Genomic DNA, 16,471 nt, shown 5'->3' with positions numbered 1-16,471 from the left:
GGTCTCAATCACTGGGTCCAACACACGGACTGAAAAACGTTTTTGGAAACATAGCTATCTGTAAACTCCACCGGAGTGCGAATGATGAGCAACATAGAAGTTTTAGGACCTCCTGAGTCCACCGGAACTGACAGATCTGCAAATGGTTGCTCCAAACTTGAGTTCCAACACCCGGGCAAAAAACGCAGGAACTGACACAGTGAGTCAGAAATCCAATGAAATGATCCCAGATTCAAGAATGAAGGTGTTTCCAAGCTCCTGAAGTAATGTGGACACCAAAAGCAAGCAATAGTTGCCTCTACAAGTCAATACGGAGTCTCTGTCATCGAACGGAACAGGGAAAAGCTCAAAAAACGACTTTTTCTTTGAAAGCTCTTAACAGGCTCTCAAAACCACTTCGCAAAGCCAAAGTGACTTTTCCAAAGGTTCCTCCAAGGTCTCTGCACACTCGGATGCAAGTAAAGTCACCCACAAAGCTTCCCACAGAGCTTCTCCTTCCTCCCACAGAGCTGCTGAGCTTCCAAGCATTCACGCACGCTCAGCTAGATCACCCGGGCTCTGATACCAGTTGAGAGTGCTCTCAACGGAAGCAAGAATGGAAGAAGGAGAGAGAGAGACAGAGAGCCACACAAGTTTGGTGGGTGCAGAACCACCCTAATCTTCTTTTTCATTCATTTATATATGTGTTTGAGTATTGTACATAACTGGGGTTAAGGCACAGTGACCTTTAACCCCACATACACTCCTCGCTCCGAGGGGCGACCTGTAAGGGGGAATTTATGAGACCTAACAAAGAAACAAGAGAGAGTGAAGAAGCCAATGAAGTCTTATGTTGGTGCTTGTTTGCATGAATAACGCCATGCATGCAAATTACAAACTTTGCTATATACAATATACACCACATGAAGCTTCAATATTTACTACACTCCACCATACGCCGGCCTCCTCTTCTCCCTCATCGCCTTCGTTCCATCCTCCTATCCCTCCCCACTTTCCTCATCTCATTCCTTCATCCTCCCCACCTCCTACCATCTCATCCAATCGCCTGGACATCGCATAGCTGTAAACAGTGCAATTCTTCCTTAGAAAGCTTTCTTCTATCCTCATCTTCACGGCAGACTTCACCACCCATGGCTTGCAATATCTCTTCTGTAGCAGGAAGCTTTAGATCCACCCAGCCGCATCGAGGAATTTCCATCCAACATCGACCCTTCTTCGCTGCGTTCATTTGTTCTATCTTTGCCTGCCGCTTCAGCATCAACCTTACGATGGCCGACGATATCACTACAGACCGCCAAGCTCTTCTAGGATTTTTGAATAGTATTAGCGATCCAAAAGGGTTGCTCCCTAAGAACTGGACTGGACACGATCCCTCACAAGGAACTTTGAGACGTTCTCTGTATAGGAAAAAAAGAGGATTCTCTATATCATTTACTAGTTTGAAATGAACATAACTAGTAAGAGTGCAAACTAGAGAACATGGAACACTTCCTAGTTACCTTATCTAGGGAATCAATCAAAAAATTCCCTATGCAAGTCAATGCAGGGAATCATTAGAGAATTTCACCATATAGGAAAATTTTCCTAGATAGTGAAATTCATTAGTAATTCCCTACATAGTCTAACTAGGAAATGTTCCATTTTCCCTAGTTTGCACACTTCCTAGTTATAGTCTAGTAAATGATATAGAGAATCCTCTTTTTCTTTGTAAGACAAACTAGGAAATGCCCCATTTTTCATAGTTTGCAAACTTCTTGGTTATGAACTAGTAAAAAATATTGAGAATCTTCTATTTCCCTATATAGGGAGAACGCGAAATAAGTGATTTTATCTCAGTTATATCATTTAAGAAATGAAGCACTCATGTTTCACATTTTTATATGTAGCAATTTGAGCGTTTAAAGTACCTAGAGCAATAAGCAATTGTTACTATAATTACCTTAACTCACATTATCTACACTAAGATTCAACAAAACCATCAAAAAGATTATGGAGTTCTCTTTAATATTTTTACAAATAATAAGAAGGTAAAAAGTCCATTCGTTATTACAATATTCAAAAGAAAAAGCAAAAAACTTCTACTATAAGAAATATAAGACAACCAAGGAGAGCTAAAAGAGTTCTACATAACAATTTGAAGACTTATTTGAGTCAAGCTAAATGTCATATCAAAATCTCTATATCTTCTAAACTAAGCACATCAAATTTGAATCTAACTTTTTGACTTTCAATAAGCCAATGCACAATGTCCCTTATCATAATGTTACTAGCTGGTTTCTTGATGTCTGTAGAGTATTGTTTGAAGCTACTCTCCATCTTTTTAAGCTTCACATATGTACTTTTGAAGGAAAAGTACATATCATGAATTGTGTGGACTCCCATGTATTTCAAAAGTATCGTCTCCATATTTTCCTCTGAAATGTCATCCACCTGAGGGCATAATAACAAAACAAGTGACAATATATTAACAAAATTGAAGCAAATGATTTAAATAATCAAGCCTAATGTAAAAGGTTGTTACATACTCTTTTATACTTGCTTGAAACCGTAGTCACCTCCACCTCTGTACCTTGAATATCTTTTAAGTTCTAACTCAAATAAAAATTTGAGATTAAAATCAAGGTATAAAGACTTCAAATCATAGAAAATAAATTCTAAATATAAGAATACCTTGCATCTCTTTCCTTGGGATTTATCACTTCTTTGCACGGGGTCTTCTGTTCTAAGTGATCTCTCATTTTTTCACTCACCTATGAATGATAAACAACAAGTAGTGTTAATTCCATTCGAAAGAATTATGTAAAGAATACAAGCATACAAAGTACTTGCTTTACTTTTAAAGGGTATTGCATAAACGAACACTTTTACCTTTCTCTTTCGTTCACTTTTTCTAGATATTTCATTCATAGAATCAATCACATTCGATATTGGATCCTAAAAATATGACAAAATTAAATTAAAACTTGTCTAAAAAGAAGATGCTGATCACAATTGAATCAAAGAAAATAGCTTCAATCATAAGCATATCTAAAAGATAAAGGCAATTCATACCTTATCTTCATTTGTAGTGATGTCACCATGAAGCATCTTAGAAAATGTCATCTCATTCATATCAGCATTCGCTTCACAATAAGAATCCTGATATAAAATATTTAAGATAGATGAATTGTGAATAACTGAATGGTTAATAATACTTTTTCATAATAGAAGAAAACTCATGATTGAAACTTACACACTTGATCAGACTGATAATACTCAAACCCTTCGAATCTCTTCACCATGAACTTATCTATCTACACAAAAGAACATATGATTTTATTAAAGAAAACATTTTATATTCTTTATAAAAGTAAAAACATATCTTTTATTGGAAATGCTTCAACAACCTCAGATGTTGGACATCCTTGTCCATAAAATTCTCCTCCAATAGAAACTGAATTTCCAATAGACTGCCAATGAATTGAATAATCCAAGTAAGATGTCACATAAATTACACGAAAAAGTATAATTTTTTACTAAAAGTAGAGAACCATTCAAAATATTAATATAAACATACCTTCTCTGAAATTGGATTACATGGAGACTCGTCAATACAAGGAGTAGTTGCTTGAGGCTCCATATATCTCTAAAAAGTGTCAAATAGACATACAAAATGTCATTAAACTCTTATATATCACTTTAAAATCCAAAGGAATGAGAACTTAGTTCAATTGGTATACGATATTCTTATTTTTTCTTGGAAAAACATATCTTTCAAATGCGTCAACAACCTGAGATATTGAATATCGTTGTTCATGAAATTCCCCTCTAATAGAAATAGAATCTCCAATAGACTGCTAAAGAGTTAAATAATCCAAGTAAGAAGTGGCACAAATTATGCAAATAAATACAAAATTTTTACTTCATGCTAGAGAACCATTAAATGTATTGAACATACCTTCTCTAAAATTGGATTATGTGGAGACTCGTCAATACAAGGAGTAGTTGCTTGAGGCTCCATATATCTCTAAAAAGTTTCAAATAGACATACAAAATTTTATTAAACTCTTATATATCACTTTAAAATCCAAAGGAATGAGAACTTAGTTCAATTGGTATACGATATTCTTATTTTTTCTTGGAAAAACATATCTTTCAAATGCATCAACAACCTGAGATGTTGAATATCCTTGTTCATGAAATTCCCCTCTAATAGAAATAGAATCTTCAATAGACTGCTAAAGAGTTAAATAATCCAAGTAAGAAGTGGCACAAATTATGCAAATAAATACAAAATTTTTACTTCATGCTAGAGAACCATTAAATGTATTGAACATACCTTCTTTGAAATTGAATTATGCGGAGACTTGTCAATACAAGGACTAGTTGCTTCATGCTCCAGATTTCTCTGAACTTTGCTCATTTCATCCTTTGAAACACAATAGAATACATTGACTAGATCATATCTATATTACAAATATACAGTTTTATAAAATATCACATAATTGAAAAGCCAACTCACATTATTTACAAGGGTCCTCTTCTTCGAGTATTTCCTACTAGACTGCTTTGAGGAGATCCACCACCTGTATATATCTTCCTCTCTCCAGCTATATTCAACTCCACTAAACTTTAGAGGCACTATATCATGATGACGCTCATGGATGATGCCTTTTATATGCTGTTGTTCTTCCTTTTTATGCCGTAGGTCTATAAAAGTCTCTATTCCCTCGAACCACCTTCATACACGACGGTAGTTTTCTAACAATAGAGAATGCTGGTCTCTAAAGCACTTTTCTAGGAGCTCTTTCCCATATAGCTTGTTCTTATCCCTACTATTCATTTTGGGTGGTTTAAACACCTCATCATATGTAGGTGTAAAACTTGCCCTTGAGATCGGAGGAACAGAAACTTGAGATTTATCTTGCAAAGAGAGACGCTCCTTGTTCTCTTTGAAGGACACATCCTTTGATGCATCTCCCATAGGCATTTTCCCTATATAAAAAACATACATGCCATATATTCAGCCACCTAGATTCTCCAAGTGCATAACATACATGCTTACAAATCAGCCCCTTCTTTCTCTAAATGCAATGAATACAGCCCATAAATTCATAAAACAGTTCTCTTCACCTAAAAATTCAGCCTTCTCCCTTAAATCCAAATGCGTAAATTCAGCCTTCTCCCTTAAATCCAAGTGCATAAAGTCAGCCCCCTCCCTTACATCCAAAAGCATAACATACATGCTTACAAATGCATAACATACACGCTTACAATCAGCCACCTTTTTTCTCCAAGTACATAACATACATGCTTACAAAATCAGCATAACATACATGCATAACATACATGTTCAACCCCTTCTTTCTCAAAATACATAACATAAATCCAACAAAAAATGACATACCTTTAATTGAACTAACCATGGAATCCATGAGTCCAAGGAAACTTGCATCTTCACTCATCATTTTCTTTAGTAGCGCCGCCATGTCCATGTTGTTGCTAGCCATCTTGATCCTGCACAACATAAGCATAAAAAAGTATAGTTATTGTTAGTATCAAATAAAAACACACAAAATAGAAATAGATGTAAAAGGAAATCAAATACAAATACGTACCAAATCTATTTTCAAATTCCTTGAATGATGTTAACTTCATGTATCCTAGCTACATGCCTAAGATTGCCACATGATAGGAACTATCTTGGCTTTGCCCTGAACTACCATGTTCTTTGTCTTGATAACATTCCACGTCTCTTTGACAGACACACAAAACCACCAATCCGACCATTCGTTGTCTTCCATCGAGACCTTCCATCTCTTTTCCTCAGGGTGAACCAGCTTTAGCCATGCTACTTTAACTTGATTTAGCGTGTGATCCACATCTCTGACAATGGCATACTTGAGATCATTTGGTGAGCATATTGTATCAAGATCAGACTTCAATAAAACAATATCATTCTCCTCTAGCCAATGAGGAATACATCCAATGCAACCAGGCTGGATTAAACGTGTTCTCAATCCTAAATCTTTTGTCTCATATGCAATGATACCACCTCCATGTTGTAGAGGAATAAACTTATGCAATAAAGAACTAATTGGCCTTATACAATTCCAGGTGTATGGCAAATATGCATTTTGTAGGACACTAATGCCAGTGGTGCCATCAACATCTAATCTTTCATATCCTCTTTCAACAACAATGCGTTGCCTATAGTAGTGTGCTCCAAAGGATAGTTGCATGTCACCATTATGCTGAAAGGAAAAAAATGCTATACACGCTTTCCAGTGTCCCACACTAGAGACTAATGTTGCATCCTCTTCAGACTTTACGATAACCTTATCTTCAATATTATAAACCTCACTCTTGAACATAATTTTCTTGTATTCTGTTACTCTCTCAATCCTGAATTGAAGATTTTGCTCTACATACCTTCTTTCCTCACTTGTTGCGTATCTAACTTTTGGCTTCTTTCTTGCTATTACAATACCCTTTTGGCCAATGACTCTTTGGCAAGGATAGTCTTTCGCATGCAATGTGGCTAAACTCCATAAATGTTTCGCTTTTTCAATGGATGATGAGTGGATGATACATGTATCAATCCTAATGAATGCCATTGAGGACAGTCATAACATCCATGTTTATCCACTAAATATCCATCTGGGATTGAAAGAACTCCATGAAACTCTTTCAACATCCTTTGATGAGGAAACAACCTATCAGCATCTTCTTGAATATGTAGAAAGACCCATGTGAAAAATTTCCTTCGATGATAGTTTGCATATGAAATCTCATTGTCCTTATTGTTTGTTTTGATGCTAGCATATGTTGAGACCATACGCTCATATATGTTGCACCAAAACCCATCGTGGCTGCCATGTCGCAAAATATCATCAAGAAATTCTCCGAAACCTGCAACATGCTCTAATGGAGCTGAGTTTCTTTCAATCCACTCTTTTGATCTTACTCTCCAAGAAGCAAGCAATACCCTCATAGTGTTTATGTCTTCTTGAGACCAGCCATTACTTCTAGTATAGTTATAAAAGGCATGAGCAATATCTATGATCAAGAGACCCAAATCATAGAATTTCTTAGGAATACCTTGGACTTCACTCAGGACATAAGGAAGACACCATTGTACGAACTTTTGTGTTTCCTCTGCCTTGTAACTCTCAAAATACTTGCTAGGAAACCTTGGCCATCGACCATATCGGATGGAATAAGGTGTGGCCAACGTCATTCTATGAGTTGCTTCATCGATTTCTTTCTTCACTCTATTATCGATATCTCTCATTAAAGAGCTCATGTACTTTGAAAACATATTCAATGCTAGTATGTGCATACAATCGTACACAAGATCAAGAGATAAATCAAACCCATAAAGATCATATAATCTCCATAGACATGATCTACCTGAAAGACCAACCTCTTTGAGAATGTCTTCACGTTGCATTTGAGTGCTTGCTCGCTCTGCAAGAAGCAAGTCTCTCAATATATCTTTTGTGGACCTCTTGGCTGGAGCATATCTGAATTGGAATCTATTTTGGTCATAAAGGTATCGACTTGATCCTTCACATTCTAAAGTAGCTATAGGTTTGTCTCTATGACAAAAAGCTTGGCCACCAGCTTTAAAAGCTCCAATCTTACATTGAGCTGGATGATCACCAGTCACCATCATAAGCATAGCACGTGCTTTGAAGGTTTGGGAAAAAGAGCTATCACGCCCAAAAATTAAAGGCATTGGATAATTGAAATCTATATCAATTCCATCTATGAACAAACTTTCTAATTCATCTATCAAAGGTTTCATAAAAACATGAAACAGTTTGCTTGAGCTTCCTATAATTTTTTTGCAACTAAATGGAATGAACAAGACTGGTATTGCTCCAATTATGGACTTCTTTCCACAATTGAGAACCTTTATCTCGACGATGCCACAATTCTTCTGCGTTGTTCTTAATGTTTGGAACCCATCCCAGTGCAATAAGCTGAGAGCAAAATTGCATGGATCTCCCTGTATATGTAAACAAAGACACATTTAGAGTACAACATTACGTGTAATCCTCGAACATAAATTAATTAGAGACCACACATAGTATAAATTAGAAAGATTTACCTTACAGAGTCTTTGGGGACCTTGTATCAGAGCTCAACAAGCCTTGCAAACAAATTTGTAAATTTTCTCACGTTCTTTCCAACCCTCCAAAAGTGCTTCCGATTTAAGTGAAGATGGCCATGCTGTATAAGCTTGTTTGCAATACCCCTTCTCACATACCAATGGCAACTCAAACTCCGATTCTGGATCCCAAAACTCTTTAACACTTTTACATTTACTGCCATCCCAAAACTCATCAATTCTAATATTTTCATTAGAATTGTTCGATACCAGCCATTTGTCTTTATTTTGCCACATTTCCAATAATTCGTGGCATAAAGATCGACTTTTAGTAAGTAGTTTCAATTGTTCACCAATCGAAATGTAGTCAAAACATAACATTTCCTTTCTAGGCACTACACATTTCTCACACTTCTCACAACATGCTAAACAATCGCGCTTTAATTTTCTCTTTCCAGTGACATTTCTATTGCATTGGCATTCAACAGTGTTACCACTATAAGCGTCCTCTTTGCTTGGTAGATAGAGTATTGGAGCATGATTGGAATCCTCTTTCCCTTAACATATTCTATATCTCTTTGATTCAACCATTCCAAGCCTTGTCAACATAGTACTTAATTGCTCCCAACATGTGGGAACAGTTATTCCATTTAGACTTCCATCCCATGTTTCTGGAAGTTGGACCAATAGTTTACTCAGACTCGATCTTTTTGTGCCTTCATGTGTTGTAGACCTAGGACCACCCATATCTCCAAATAGAATTTTAAGCATACTATCTTGAAACTCCACTGAAGCTTGCTGTCCATCCCAAAGAGCTTGCAACTCAATCAATCTTTGTATGATTTTATCAGCGAGAGATAAATGGCTATCCTCTCCTAAAGCATCCATGTTATCCTCATCATCATCCAACCTATCCTGTTCATGCATATCAGTAAATTCATCGTTCCCTTCCATCTGATGCATAGGCTCATTGTTCTCCTCTTCTTCAGGTCCACAAGAGCTAAAGTGTGGAGCATGCAAAGCAAGATTTTCTGCAATAGTTTCAAATTGCTCATCGACTTGCATATGCCTTGCATAAGTTGATGGAGCGACCAAGCGGCCACCATGGCAATAAGTTTCACATCTACACCATACCCGCCTCCGTCGATTAGATGATTCAATGAGTTCTTCATTCACTACAGTATCATTGTCGTCAGAGTTCTCCTCATTCACATTCCTCAAAATTGATGCGTGTAAGTTTCCAATGGAGTCTTGTTGCAAATGCACATAATATGTCCTCCGGCTCACATCTTGATAGCCAAGAGGCGAATGCCTACACCTATAATTGCATCTACATCTCCGTAGGCTATCATTTGTTGCCATCTGGAATAAGGCACATGAAATCATAAATAAAACACCCTAGAGAACAAACACTTACATAAGCTCAACAAAGTCCATCACAAGCATAGAGACATAGCATTTATAAACATGTATAAACACATTTAAAATAAAAACACATAGTAGGGTCCTAAGTATGGGCAACTAGTGCCAGTCGTATAGACGGCCTCCCAATAGATATCATCAAAGCAGCCTCACCCATGGTAAAACCGTAGGTAAGCCGTTGTAGGCCATGCAAATGCACACCCTAGCAACGACTCCATGGATAAAGAAGGACTATACCTGTGAGATTTTGTCACTTCTGGTACTTAGCTCCCACACATAGGACCATAGATACGTGTCTAGCATAGCATAAGTGCATAGCATATCATAACATAAAAATGAAACTGACATACCATAAGCTAATAAAAGAAATATTGCCATACCATAAGCTAATAAAAGAAACAATGGCATTCACATAGGCACAAACACCAATAGAAACATCCATAAAGCATAAAGCATAAAGCATAAAACATGCATAAAGAATTAGGCATATAGGCATTCACATAGGCATATAGACATATAGAAGCATAGACTAAAGAAGCATAGGCAAATAGGCATTCACCTAAAGCATAGAAATAGGCATTCACATAAAGCATACACTTAATAGGCATAGAAGCATAGACTAATAGGCATTCACATAGGCATATAGACATAGAAGCATAGACTAAAGAAGCATAGGCAAATAGGCATTCACATAAAGCATAAACTTAATAGGCATTTTTAAAATTAAGGAAAAGCATAGGCACGCATGTAATTGCAAAGGTTTACTTTAGCATGATAGGCATAGAAGCATAGGCATTCATTAAATAGGCATAGAAGCATAGACTACATAGGCAAATCGGCATTCACATAAAGCATAAACTTAATAGGCATTCACATAAAGCATATACTAGCATTCACATAAAGCATGTAGAGACATAAGCAAGCATAGACATATAGAAACATAGGCATAGAAAAACATAGACATATAGAAACACCCATAAAAACATAGGCATAGATTATAGCATAAATAGCATAGAAGCATATAGAAACATAGGCAAGCATAAACATAAGCATTCATCAATGGCAAAGAAGCATAAATCCATAGAAGCATAGACTAAAGAAGCATAGGCATTTAGAAACATAGGCATAAATTCAGTAGAAACATAGATCCAATAAAACAATATGAGCTACATGTAAAACCTAGTGGTAACAATGGCATTCGCGTAAAGAAGCATAGACTAGAGAAGCATAGACATATAGAAACAAAAACTAAACAAGCATAGGCATATATGGAAGCACGTAGATTTGGATATAGATATGGAAGCATATAGATCTATATAGAACATAAAGCATAAATAGCATAGAAGCAACGAGATATAGAACCATTTAGAAACATGTGCAAACATAAACATATTATCTATATGCCTCAATTGCTTCGAGAGACAAATGAACTATTTCCAAATGAAACATAGAAGCATAAACAATGGCATCTAGCATAGGCATATTGAAACATAGAAGCAATTGTTTAACTATTAATTGACATAGGCATATAGAAGGATAGGCAATCAAATAGGTATATGGAAACATATATAGAAGCATAAAGAAACATGGAAGATAGGCAATCAAATCTCTCGTTGATTATAGAAACTATAGTTTCTAAATGCTGGAAGAATATTGGATTGATGCAGATGAATACCTCGATATACGTTCTGAAGTTACTGCCTTGCACTAGCTATCGATTACCGCATCGCTGGGGAGCTCCACTGTATAATTTCTGCGGCTGTGCTGATCTGGTGCTCTGCTCACTCTCTGCTCATAGTACAAGCTAAATATTATGCGTGCTGTTAAGTGCTCTGCTGCTCACGGGCCGGCCACCACGAACGATCAAATATGGTAATAGCAGCTGCTAGACTAATTGATTAAGGCGCTCAATACCTAGCTAGCTGCAGGATATGACGTGCGACGGCGCGGGCCGAGTACAGTAGCTGCTAGCTACATCCTGCAGGTCGATATTGACACGCGCGCGACGCAGTCCGGGTAGTACAGTAGCTGCTATAGGCCAGGGGCAACGTCCATTCAAGCTAGCTAGCTGCTAGCTGCCAGCTGCAGGTCGTCCGCGGCGAACAGCTGCAGTACATGGCCATGGGATCGAGGTTTGGCGCGGTTATACGTCGGTGCTGTGAATATATATATTGCAGCTGCTCCCTCGATCGACGAGTCCACACGTGACGACTTAGTACCAGCGATGAGAGCTTTGCAGGCGTAGATCGACTCAATTGCAAGAGTCACGTACCACGATAAGGGATCGAAGCTGCAGGAGGCCAGGGCGCAGGGAGAGTACAAAGTAGGGGTGAGGGCATAGAAAGCTCACAGGCATTAAGCACCGTTTAGGAGCCGTTTGAAGGTGGACCGCTAGCAGGGGAAACATTTGGGGGGGATTTTTTTCGTTTTGGCGCCTTCCCCCTTCAACCCAAGTACCATCAAACCCACCCTTCCCATGCTCTTTACCCTTTTAACCCTTCCCCTTCAACCCAAGTACCAAGGACACCTAACATGTCTAAATATATTAGACATTTCAATGCTACAATTAAGCGAAATTCCGAAAGCTCCCTTTATTTAATCTTGGGCGTATCATATCTGTTGATGACGTCCATATTAATAAGAAAAAAGTACAAGCCATTAGAAAGTACATGATTCTAAATGGCATGCCATGCGAAGTGGTGTTAGGGATTTGCCGATGAAAAGTTCTTCAAAGATATGCCAGTTTAGTAACTTTCAAAATGGGGTGAAAAGCAAGAAAGGCACATGGCATGCGAAGTGGTGTTTGGGATTTGCCAATGAAAAGTTCATCAAAGATAAATGGCTATCACTCAAATGTGCACACCGATTATATGATGCTAGATGCATTGTATACATGGACCAACATTCATTAAATATACATGGACCAACTCCCTAACCATAATAATTTTATCCAAAAACGTATTGATATATATACTTACCTAAGCCAATACAAACATCGATCGCATCATTCAAAACAACTACTAGCATAGACAATCCTAGAGCATTTCAAAAGCTTGCTAAATTTGGCATCAATGCTAATTTCAATGTTACTATCTAATGCAAGTATCCTTCCCAGAAGTTAGCGGAAGACCTTCGGATTCAATCCCATTATGTCATGAGTTATAAGCAACCATTTTAGAGGGGTCGGAAACCCATATCAATGAAATGCCTAAAACCATTTCAGTTTCACCAAGTGAAACCTCTGTTTCAGGCCCTTAAAGATTGACATGGGGGGGAGAAACTTTGAATTGAGAAAGGCTGTTTTGTTATTAAGCAGTAAGAACATTTATAGTTTCTCAATAGAGTTAGTTATGTTCTAACTTCTTGATATAAGGTGTGTACCTTACTCTAATTAGAAGAAGTTGAAACTTGGATATGCATGGCTTAAACTTTATCACGTCAGGATGGACAAATTTTTTTACAAACCACCTAAAATCACATTGAACATTGAGAGACGGCCATACTCAAATTTGATATTCTCTCCTTTCAAAGTTATTTTATTTTATGAAGATTACCACCAACAAATGGTGAACAATGCATTTAGATGATGAAGATAACAAACAAACAGAAAACCAAAACAACATACAAAGTAGCAATAGCTTTTATTGTATCGCAGCTTCTTTGCATGCATCCACCTTAGTGGGATCATTTGATAAGTTCATTGAAGACTTACCTTCATGTCACCGATACATACACCCAAGATTTCCCTTGGATAGACCCACCCTAAATGTCGAATCATTTGATCAGTTCATGTATCCCTTCCATGCATGCATCCACCATAGTGGGATCATTTAATAAGTTCATGGATCCCTTCCTTGCATGCATCCACCAAAGTGTGATCATTTAATAAGTTCATGCCAACTTAACTTCATTTCACAGATGCATACACCACGACTTTCCTTGCATAGACCCACCAAAATGTGGGATCATTCGATAAGTTCATGTATCGCAACTTTCATGCACTCACCATAGTATGATCATAAGCTCTTTTGATAAGTTCATGTACCCACCATAGTAGAATCATTTGTTGAGTTTCATGTATTCCTTCCTTGCATGCATACACCCATCAAAATAGGGGATCATTCATTTATCATCTTGTTGTGCACTTGCCCGAGTTGCTACAGTCCTACAAGAGCATGAACAATGGGTTCAACTGCTCGATGGCACATATCCTCATCATGTAGTCCATCAGAGCAATCGTCATCTTCTGACACATCCCCAGCTACAATAAGCATATTGTGCAAAAATGCAACATGTCACTATACTCCTTGTGACCAACTTGGGCTTCGGGTTTAGGAAGTTCTTATCGAGGTATTGCCATGTCACCGATCCAGACACCCAGATTTCACTTGCATAGACCCATAACAATGTGGGATCATTTGATAAGTTCATGTATCCGTTCCATGCATGCATGCACCATAGTGGGATCATTTGATAAGTTCACCAATCGCCCCTTCATTGCATGCATCCACCATGATGGGATCATTTGATAAGCTCTTTTGATAAGTTGATGCATCCACAATAGTGAAATCATTTGTCAAGTTGCATGTATTCCTTGTTCTTTGTCTTGATATCTTTCCATGTCTCATTGACAGACACACAAAACCACCAATCCTTCCATTTTAATAGTTCATTCGATGAGTTCTATTTAATTTGTTTCATTGGATAACATATTGTGTAATTTATGCAACATGCCACTATACTCCTTGCGACCAACTTGGGCATCAGATTTAGGAAGTTCTACTACCATTGGCCTTTCAATCGATCAATTGCACACTACCCAAGGTAGATAGATATATAGTACTTGAACTTGTGTTATAGGTCTCTGCTAGGGGTCTCACATGGAGTGATGAACCATGGTCTAAGTGCATGTACACCATCTCCAAGGATGTACTCCCGAATGCAAAAAGCACCATCAATAAAATCAGACTATCTAGCAACATGCCTCACGCAATAGCCAAGCAAAGGAAGGAGTTCTTAAAAATTCGGATGTCGATGTTAGAGCCAAGCCACCATGCAAGAACATCCAAATACCTCATCTCACTAACCACAATGGACTACAAGCACATAGAGAACCGCTCATTATGATCATACCAATCTGGACCTGTCTCCCCACCAGGACACTCAATGTGTATATGCGTGACATCCACTCCAATACAACAACTTCGAAAACCCAGTTGCTATTGGAACCCTTGCATATCTTGAGCCCGAGCATCTAAAGCCATTGGCCTGCAATGAGGTGGAGAGATGTGAAAGAAGTGCAGTGACAAACTTATGGGTGCGCTTGGTGGACTTGACCAACCTGAAGTGCTAACTTAGCTCCACCATTTGGTAATGACTAGCAAGACATAGCAATCCCACATCCACTTGCTTCTTTATGGATATCACTTCTAGATGCAACAGGGGAAGGGATGTCACCTTGCTATAGGTCATCATACAACAGAGTGCACAAATCTTGGAACAAAGAAATGGGCAAATGGAAATCTTATGGAACCTAGCCTCGTCTCTACATGTGAGTTGAATATAGTGGTTCTACAATTTCCAAGCTCCATGGCTTGATGTAGAAATCAGAGATAGTTTGCAAAGGCTCGTGCTTTATGATGAGGTCCATTAGCGGCAACTTCATGTGGTCGTGGATGAAAGAGAGCGATAGAGGAATGGGAAAGGAGAGGTCACAGGTGGGTGTTGACGATGAGCTACAGATTTTTTGGAAGAGGCTGCACACTCTATATTCCTCAAGGATGCCATGGCAGTGGCTCCCTTTTTTAAGGTCAGCAAGTATGGCCAATACTAGAGTGGCCACACCCGTCAATTTGGAAGTTTGCACCATATTGAGTAGACATCTATATTGTTGCATGTCCTTGCAATAAATGCCCTTCCACTGACCTGTAAGACGTCTGCATGGCCCTCCTATTCCTAACAAAATTACTACGGTGTAAAGTATGTGTGGTTGCATGTACTCCAAGCACAACAAACTATCCGCCAATCCAGCTCGTCCGTGATTACTTGGTTCATCAAACTACTCAGTAGGCATGAGTATGCTCTTAGGAATGCATCATATCACATACATATGCATGGTCATAGTAACATTCTTCATGAATATAGAAACAACGAAGGACTACATGCCAAAACTGGGCCATTTGGAAAAAATATCACGTCCCTCCATCTTAGCCACAAAGAGAGACAACTTTTGGTCCCAATCACATCGTGCATGTTGCCATTAACAATATTATATTTACTTCAATCTAGAATGTAGGGCCTACTTGCCAAAATTGGGTGGTTCAATCCTTTCAAAATATTGTTATATCAGTATGTGGCTTCAATACTTGCACATGACTCTATCTCATTCACAGAGAGAAGCTTGTAAATTTTGGCATAAATACTTATTTCTACTTGGTGATAGTAATATCCTTATATCTAGGATTGACCTCAAGTAAGTCATCTTTTATTATGTCCATGTATTTTGGCTCCATTTAATGTGCACTAAAGCAATCAACCTAAATTTTAGAAATCCCTCAATGATGTTTTCTAATAAGAAAGCCATCTTTTATATTTGTGTTATCTTTTATATGTCAAATTTAATATTGACATTAAAAAAAAGCTTTTATGTATAAGAAATGTGTGTTTGGTTATTTATTGAGTGGCCATTTGTTTTTCTAGATTGACAAGAAGCTTTTCCTATATAGTAGATGTGATAGAACTTGCTAATAGCCCTTTAATTTCTTGATAAAAGAACTTTCCCTATGTAAGGAATGGAATTAAACATGCTATCTTCTAATTTCCTAGGTGACCACCTCTTTTCCTAGATAGGTTTTTATCTAAAGAATTAGATTTCCTAGGTACCACACTTCCTAAATGACCACCTCTTTTCCTAGATAGAGGTTGCATTTTATATAGAGAATGAGATTGCCTAGA

The sequence above is a fragment of the Dipteris shenzhenensis genome, chromosome 11 (assembly GCF_047967505.1).
Source record: "Dipteris shenzhenensis isolate YYH24624 ecotype China chromosome 11, Dip_SZ_1.0, whole genome shotgun sequence".
NCBI classification, from domain to species: Eukaryota; Viridiplantae; Streptophyta; class Polypodiopsida; order Gleicheniales; family Dipteridaceae; genus Dipteris; species Dipteris shenzhenensis.
This window is presented reverse-complemented; position numbering follows the sequence as displayed.